Below are 9,511 nucleotides of genomic sequence, written 5' to 3'. Positions count from 1 at the left end.
AATCTTGCCGAACTATAGAACTTACATAGTTCAGAGAGAGGATGATGATAGATGTGGATCTAAGGGTGTGATTGTGTTGATCTCTTTTTGAACTGATTTATATTCAGTCATTCAAGAGACTTCCAGAAATCTGCAAAAAACACCTGCTATCTTAAATGATGCCTCTTTTCACTGTTTGTTTTTGATTTGATTATTTGTTACCCTGGAAATCCAGAGTTCTCACAAGAGCACAATGGAATTGTCTCTGCGAGACACTCTGGCAATGAGCAAGGATGCACGTTACTTTTTCCCCCTGCATCCCGTGGAACCAATCAAATCGTATCTGATATAGGCGGGCCAGAGGCGAGCTAAACTGATGACGACAGCGCTGCAACGTTGGAAACATTGATCATAGTGTTATCCAATTGTGTCGAAGTCCGGAATCATTCAGAGTAAACATTGGTCTAGTGTTATCCAATTGCGTGCAGTGAGATTTGAGATTTTCAAATGCATGCTTGGTGCCGCCCCTCGAGTTGGGCCATTACATTGTTCGTGGCCAGACCCTTAATCTTTCTAGATTATCAGGGTCTGGATTTTCCAGGCTAATTATTTGTAAAACTGAAAGGGAAATTTTACACTGATGCCTTATTAGTAGTAGCAGGCACGTGCAGAGAAGGGGGGCTACAGGGGCTCTAGCACCTGCCCTTTTGCCCCTTTGATGTCCAAGTGCCCTTTTGACAAGACCCGTTTTTTACTTTTTAAAATTTATAATACTTCCGCTAGTTCCAACGTGAATATTCGCTAAAATGTCTCATTAATAGTTTGTGAAATTAGAAATTTACAAAAATAACTATTTTCTGTGTTAATTGAAATGCCTTGCGGCCACCAATCCGTGACGTCATGCATTCAGTGAACTCTCAGAAATTGCACGCAGGCACAGTGCTGCAGGAGACTTTTGGGAGCACGGTAAGGTCACTTGGCAGTTAGCCTGAACATCTGAACATGCAATAGTATTCAGCTTAGAGATAGAGGATAACATGTTTAAAGTTGTTTCATGTTTAATGAAGTAGGCTATCAAACCCGTTTTAACCATGTCATGGTCCATCTATTTCAATAACCTGGCAGCTTCGAAAATCTAAGGCTGAACGTTCATAACATATTCTGTTTAGGTTACTATGTTATAGTAGCTTAGGTTAGTAGACCTAGTTCATAAAACAGAGTAGGCAAACCTTTTCTAAATCGTCATAAGCCGACGACATAGGCTACTGTAGTTGTTTAACTAACCCAACTCCACACGTCGTTTTCTGTTTACAGTAGGCTACATCACGCGTAATTTCACTCAGTGGCCACACGCACAGCACGTGAATCTGCAAGACACCAGCTTGCTAATGGTGGTAGTTCACCAGCCTGGCCTTGGCCTGTCTACGTACTTCCGGTCGATTTCTTTTCCCTACAGTACTCCATCTGGAATAGGTTGATTCACGCTTGTTTACTTCGGCAGTTGGGCAGCCGACCAACCAGCGAACAGTGGGCGTCCCTGAGAGCGATTACGTACCCAGGCATGGTGTTTCAATTACTACGCCCCCGCCCCTGAAGCAGATCGCTTGGAATACATCAACGTAGGGAGCGAAAATGACTTATACTTATGAAATCTTTGAGCAAATGTAAATAATAGTTTAGCCTATTAACAGGAGTGTCATGAACAAAGTCACAGTGGAGTAGGATGTTATATGTCAGCTAAACTTTAGTCATAGATTTTGTCACTAAAGGCTACGAACGTACCCGAGTCAAACTGTAGTTTAGTAGGCTACATGGTCGGGTCAAAATCACTATTTTTCAAACACTAAGAAGGCTCGACATAACTTGAAACTTTGATCGGAGCATCATCAGTGTCTCTACATATGAACTCGAATATGAAATGTATGACGAAACGCCGGTTGTTAGTGATTGGTTCAAAGCGGTTCAAAGGAACTCCAATGATTTTAAACCTCAAAACTGTGCCCTCCCACCCGGAAATAAACGAACGCCTATGGATCTAGGCCAGACTCTCTGCGAAGTCAGAGAGTCTGGTTTCCAGGCTAGTAGTTCACTGTGATAAACATTAAAATTATAGCCTGACAAGACAGACTAGGCAATAACATATTTGCTGCCGCTAAGGTGCGTCTAGATTTCTAGGCTATTAAAATTAGCTTTGAATTTAATCAATAAGATGTAGCCTTATAGCCTATGATCTCTGAGTAGACAATAGCCTAATGAAAACTGAAAAGACCTATCTGTCTGTGCCCCGGCTACAGTAGGCCTACAGTACATGCACTCCTATTGAATTTTCAGAACCAAGGAGAGAAATGAGAAAAATGTGTTACAGCTCTGTCTGCTATTTACACCCATTCTTCTTGATACATAATGAATAAATATGAAAATGTATAAAATGTTTATCAGTACATTAGACTACTTTGCAAATTGCTAAACCATATAATAGCCTGTCCCACCATCATCATTGAAATAGCATAATGCTAGAATTTAAATGCAAAAAAAAAAAAAAAATGTCCAGCTCAGGTTCAGATGATTAAAGCTTTATAGGCTAGGGAATGTAAAACTTAAGTTCCAGTTTACACCATATTCTCTATTGGGTTGTAATCAAAAGTTTTAAATAAAGTTAACACGTTTTCTGAAAATTTTGTTCCATGTGCCCTTTTTTTAAAATTTGAGCCCCTGCCCCTTCAAAGGTCTCTGCACGCCCCTGAGTAGTAGTACTTATTAGGGTAGTAATGGCTCAGTCCAATAGTGAGGACAATAGTGGCTCTTTTTGATTTCTGTTACTGCACAGGTTTATATATATCCAATCCGTTAACAGTGCCCTTAACAAGAGTAGCATGAGTGCCCAATTTCAGTGCCATGTCCCCTGATAGCTGGTGAAACTGAGGAAATAGCCTGACCTGACCAGACTGCACAAGCATAACATACGACACAAATCCAAACTCCACATTTCAGTCCATAATACAGGAATGCTTCTGCTAGCTAACAGAAATGGCATGTTTTTAATACCCAAATAACTCATTTAATTTGAAACCTTAAAGAGGATGTAAAACAACTTCATACTCAACTCCATACCCAACAAACATACCGAAGGTTTACTTGTCTCAAGTATCATCTCTTTTTGTTGAGTGTTGAGATGTTCTACTCAAGCCCTTTTTCGTCTTAATCACACCTCTTGTTTGCATGAAAATTATTTGCATGAGGTTTGGAATTATGGCAGGATCAATTACATGATAACTCTAATCAGACAAAGGTCAACTATTGCCTTTAAAAATGTGCATTCCATCTTTGTTGTAACAGAAGTTGTTTTTTTTTTTTTTTTTTAAAACTCATCAACTACTTCACTTGAATAATAAACAGTACGTGTCTACTCAAGTTATGCTGACTTTAAAATTGCCACTACATTTAGTGCTTTTGGTAATTGACCAATGGCCAATACTATAATTTAGCAGCACCCTGAGATGGAGTTCTGCTGAAGGTCCTGTCATAGTGCAACACCACACAAATACACATGTAAATAAAGATGAGAATTATTTTAGAAAGAATTTACATAGATGAATAGATTTAAAACAGAGTTTGAGTGACAGCCGAAGACAGTTCCCAATAAACAGCAGCTTGAAATTGTGATAATAGACAAGTTTCGACAAGTGTTGTTTGTTCCCCATTCTACTGCACTAAAGGAAGTTTGACATCAAGGAAGATTGACGTCACATGATCTTTGATTCCATTTAGAAAATGCTCACATATCTTTGCTTGAAATGATCAACATGTTCTGCTCAGTTTAAAGTAGTTTGATAGTTCAGTATCAATAGATTGATTGATCATGTATTGTTCAATTTGATTTTAAAATGTACTTAGAGTATGATTATTGGATCATAACATACCAAACAGGTGATGTATTAAGCACATGACTCTTATATTGCCAGATTTCAGAAAATCTCACACAAAATATATTTTTACTGGCATACATGAATACAAAAACGTGAAAACTATTCATGAGACGAAAATAGTTTATCCTCGATATAAACATGCAAGTATTATTAAATCATACTTTCACAGATTTGTCCAGGAAAAAAATGAGATATAGCATGTTTAGATGCTAATGAAATTGAAAAAAAAAGTTTTAAAAGTAAACATAGTAAATTTAAACTGAAAATATCCTAGACCCAAAAGCGCTAAGCATGCTTTCATATCTTCATATCATTCAATTTGACTGTCCACACAGTAGCAAAAATCATGCACATATAAAAACGGATATTTAGGCCTATCCGACCTGATTTCAAGCTTAGTGCATTAGCCGACAGAGTGTGGAGACAGTTCTGAAACTGTCATAATCAAACACACTGGTGTGCTTGAGTGAGAGCCAGGCTTCTTTGGTGTTAGTACTATTTATGATGATTTACACAGGGGCCATATTTTGTAAAGGTCTGCCAGGGAAATTTGTTGTTATTGAAAATTGTTTTTATGAATGGTGTGCTTTCTCACAAAAGCATAGATTCACTGTGCTCAACTAGCTGGCTACGATTAAGCATTCACCTTCACCAACCTATGAGCCTAGCCAGTCACGTCAGTGGCACGCTGAGGGCCTTCTCATCTGCTGATACAGCAACAGGAGAGTCCTCCACTGCTATCCTGCTCCTCATTGCCTTGATCAAGAGACATGTTCCCCCTGTCCACCCCCTAATAACACCCCTGTCCAAAGAAGTCACATTTCAACAGCTCTCTGAAAGTCAGTTTGTAAAAAAACTAGATGTACCGCAGAGCGGTACAAAATATGACCGCCGCCCAGTCCAGCACATTTTTTCCACAAAAATAAGTCACACTTATTGTGTTAATTTCCTACTTTGTTCCTTTTTTGTGTGCTTGTAATTGAGTGTGTGCAGAGTGTGTGGTTGTTTTTGTGTATATGTGTTTTGTGTGTGTTTGTGTGTGTGTTTGTGTGTGTGTGTGTGTGTGCTTGTGTTTGTGTATGTAGGTGTGTTTGTATGGGTGCATGTGTGTGTGTGTTTATGTGTTTGTGTGCGTGTGCTTGTGCGTGTCGTGTGTGTCACATGTATGTATGTGTGTGTGCATGTGTAGTGTGTGTGTGTTCACGTGTCTGTGTGTGTGTGTGTGTTGTTATGTGTGTGAGCATGTGTGTGTGTCTTTATGTATGTGTACATAAATAAAGCAAATCAGGGAACCACCTACTCTTTGCGATAAGTAGTAGTGATAATGAAATGGGTTAACATGACCCCTGGAGGCAAACATACGCAAAAAATTGGTCATCCTAGGCCCTACGGTTCTCAAGATATTCACAGAAAACTCTGTTGGTGTACGGTCACTAAATGTACACATAAATTAATTTACTGTATGGCCCCCCATGAACAAAAGTCCACGAAACTTGGCATGCATTCAGAGGGTGTCATAATGATCTTACACTTTCAATGTCGTGCAGTTTTGACCATGTCCAGTCCAGCGGGGGGGGGGCTACAGATCAAAACGGAAAACAATGGTTTCATGCTATCCTTATGGGGCTACATGCCCACCAAGTTTCGTGCACCCCGGTCTTTCAGTGTCCCGGGAATCCTTGACGGAAAATTGGCCATGCGAAAACAAAAACAAAAAAAAAACCAACCTGCTTCGCTGCGCGCCGGTCATAATAATCGAACATCATCTTACCTTTCTCTATTGGAATAAATATTGTTGTAGCTTGCATTAATATGTTATTCATTATTTATTACTATATTATGGGTTGTTTCATTCACTGAAGTCTTCTCACTTATCCATTGGATGAAGAATGTGCCTTATACTTTACACTCTTAATACTCGGCATTTGTGACCTGAATTAACCTGTGCTTGCATGTTCAGATGTCATGTAGCCCAAGGCAAAGTTGATCTGTGCATGCTTTGACCAACGTTTGATTTTTAGATATTGAAAGCAAATTAATTATTTATGAGGTGCTGTTACATTAGAAACTCCAAAGTTGGACATCATGTATCAAGAGCCAAGAAGTCAAGAGTCCAATAAGTATGTGATATTACATATTGTTACGTAGGTTGTTTCACTGTACTTCATTATGTAGATACACTGGATACAGCTTTCCAGTAAGGAACAAAAACCCTGTGCCACCTCAGAACTTTTCAGATTTGGGAACTATTACTTTTGTCGGTCAAGCATAAAAATTTTAACGTGATGTCATCTTATTTCACCCTGTTGCCTCAATGTGATTCAGTTTCGGGACATGTAATGGCATGTCAGTATTGTACTGTGATTAGTGTTGAATTATAAAAACACTATTTAATATGCTGCCAAAAATGGTTTGGTGCATTAAAGTATTGTAATAATAGAATAAACTGTACTGCCACAACTGCCCTTAGCAAATGTTTAACTTCAAGCAAAGATTTGAGATAATGGTGGAGGTGGCAAACTCTTTTTCCAGTGGAGGAAGAACAAAGCACATGTGTCAATATGTCAGATGTCATGTAGCCCAAGGCAAAGTTGATCTGTGCATGCTTTTTCAATTCAATTCAATTCAAAGCACTTTATTTGTCCCCAAGGGGCAATTTAAAAGGGCGCATTACAGTAGCTTATTCAATGATTCAAGGGACAAAATCAACAACATAACCAGCACGCATACTATACGATCAACCAGCACACATATTTCACAGCCACACTGGACAATCACACAATACACACCACATACCATCATTCATCACAAAGTAGTAGTTATAATTTTTTTTTAAAGTTCTTAAAGTGCTTCTTTAGTGCTTCATTCAAAAAAAGTGCATATAGAGGCTATTACAATCATGCGAGTCAGTTCTCATTCATAAGCTGGACAGCCCTCGGGATGTTTGGACGTTTGACTAACGTTTTATTTTTAGATATTGAAAGCAGATTAATTATTTATGAGGTGCTGTTACATTAGAATATCAATCAGTCCAAATTTGGACATCATGTATCAAGAAGTCAAGAGTCCCACAAGTATGTGATATTACATATTGTTACGTAGGTTGTTACACTGTACTTCATTATGTAGATACACTGAAATAAGGACCCCTTAAAATAAAGTGTTACCATATATACAGTATATCAGGGTTGTGCACAATTCGAATTGCAATTCTGCTTCCTGTTTGCTACCTCAATTGAAATGCAAGTAAAATTAAAGAATTGAACTGGAATTTCAGAGGCAGTTTCAATTCAATTCTGGAATTTTGCACAAGCCTGATATATATATATATATATATATATATATATATATATATATATATATATATATATATATATATATATATATATATATATATATATATATATATATATATATATATATTATATTTATATATATTATACTTTGATTGACCAGAGCTACACCACTGTTGAAAAGGCATGTCAGCTTTCCTGAAAACCAGTAAGGAACAAAAACCCTGTGCCACCTCAGAACTTTTCAGATTTGGGAACTATTACTTTTGTCGGTCAAGCATAAAAAATTTAACGTGATGTCATCTTATTTCACCCTGTTGCCTCAATGTAATTCAGTTTGTATGTCAGTATTGTACTGTGATTAGTGTTGAATTATAAACCTCTAAATACTATATTAAAAGCACTATTTAATATGCTGCCAAAAATGTTTTGGTGCATTAAAGTATTGTAATAATAGAATAAACTGTACAACTGCCCTTAGCAAATGTTTAACTTCAAGCAAAGATTTGTCATAATTGTTGAGGTGGCAAACTTTTTTTCCAGTGGAGTAAGGAACAAAGCCTACACCTACAGTTTACATGGAAACCTTTCGTCTTGTTCCATGTTTAATCTGCCTAACTAATAGTTTGAAAATGCTATTAAAATGCTTAGTTTGACATTTTGTGTAGTGTACAGTGTTATTATTTTCTGACCGCAAGAGGGCAGTGTTGTACCAAGACAGAACTCTCAGCAGAGCTCTATCTCAGGATGGTCCCAGAATTGAGGTGAATGAGCACTGGCCTAGTTGATCTGTTGTCTGTAGGCATAAATGCCACCTGTTCCATTCCATTTTATTTTCAGAGGCAGATTAGTGAAAGTTCTAAATATTGCCGTAGCCAATTAGCATGCTGGAGAGGACAGGCTGGCTGTGAAATTACTCTTATGAACTAGAGCGCTCTCTTTCCCCTATGCTCTCTAGTTTTCTCTACTTTATGCCAGTTTCTGTTTTCACCTCCAAACATGCAGACCCGCCACACCTTGAAACAAACACACACACACACACACACACACAGAGAGAGAGAGAAAGAGAGAGAGGGGGACTCAAACACACCCTGCATTTTCCAGCATTGTTAGATATGAAATATAATATAAATATAATACAAGTGTAATATATGTTTTAACAATATAATCATTATACAAGATATAAAATTCTCTTTTTACCCCCCCCCCAAAAAAACAAACAAAAAAAAAACAGGGTAACACTAGTTTCCGGAACCCAAACATAAAGGCTCACTACACACTGAAACACACACACACACACACTAATCACTTCATTGACCATTTTTGTTCTGTAAGGTCTGTTACACACATTTCCTCTGCTATGATAGCCTATCTCTGTCCTGATGCATTCAATGCCAATCAGCAATCTATCTTAGGGAGCCCAGTTGAGAAATCCCACAAAGGTTCAGGTAACAGTCTCATACATTCACCTCTAAAATGAAAAACAAGATCATTTTTTTCCCATTGATTTCTGGGCCGAAAGGCTCAAGTGCATATTTAAGTCATTTACAGGAGAGGGCTCATGTGGTTCCATGAAAACTGGACACAACTAAAATCACTGGAATGTAGGCTAGAATTGTGGCAGGGGGAGTTGAAGATCGTGATTATTGAGTAGGCATAGTTTCGCGCTGGATGCTGCATGACGCAACATTGACCCTCCCGCTGGATGCTGCGTAGCGCAACATTGACCCTCCCACTGGATGCTGCGTAGTGCAGCATGCTTTTTATTTCATGTTTCTACTGTAGGTGCTACAGAGGCTTAGATATTACATTTTGGTAGACGTTGACAATTTTTAGTATGCTTTCAGAAAAGCCTCAGGAAATAAGGTTATTTAGTCTAGAATGCCATAGGATTCTATAGGCGTTTTTAGCAGGCATTTTAGGAGTAAATGGGTTAATAGGCATTTCTACACCTCTAAATTGGGGGTGCTTTTTGATGACAGTGACTCCACGGTCCTTGTCACATTGTAGGCCCTACTTCCTCTGTGTTTCTCTGGTGCATACTGGGAGTGAGAGAAAAGATTGGTACAGCACATCAGGTGTCCCGTTATACGAAATTAATGTACGAGGCCGAGGCCTCCGCCGAGAACCGCTTCCACAAGGAAACAGGCGGTTCCGTTTAAAAAGAAGCCAACTTTTGTTGTACAACTTTCTTTGGCCCTAACAGTGATAGCGGAGGAAGAGTTGTGAAGCCTGCTTCCAGGGTCAACTGTTGTCCTACTATGGTCGTTATAGTTACCATTCATAAGCATTGATATGGAACGGTGATTAAAC

The 9,511-nt window shown here is 38.4% G+C and overlaps 1 long non-coding RNA gene across 1 annotated transcript; it reads right to left on the bottom strand.

Moving 5' to 3' along the window:
- Positions 1–90: 90 nt before the first annotated feature.
- Positions 91–3,789, bottom strand: LOC121685894. The gene is made up of 2 exons (XR_006023466.1): positions 2,931–3,789; positions 91–143 (listed from the first exon to the last, which is right to left on the bottom strand). It is a non-coding gene; the product is annotated as an uncharacterized LOC121685894 (long non-coding RNA).
- Positions 3,790–9,511: the final 5,722 nt, after the last annotated feature.

Source organism: Alosa sapidissima, chromosome 16 (assembly GCF_018492685.1).
Source record: "Alosa sapidissima isolate fAloSap1 chromosome 16, fAloSap1.pri, whole genome shotgun sequence".
Taxonomy (NCBI): domain Eukaryota; kingdom Metazoa; phylum Chordata; class Actinopteri; order Clupeiformes; family Clupeidae; genus Alosa; species Alosa sapidissima.
Note: the sequence above shows the minus strand (reverse complement) of the source record. Positions and strands in the feature narration are given on the sequence as shown.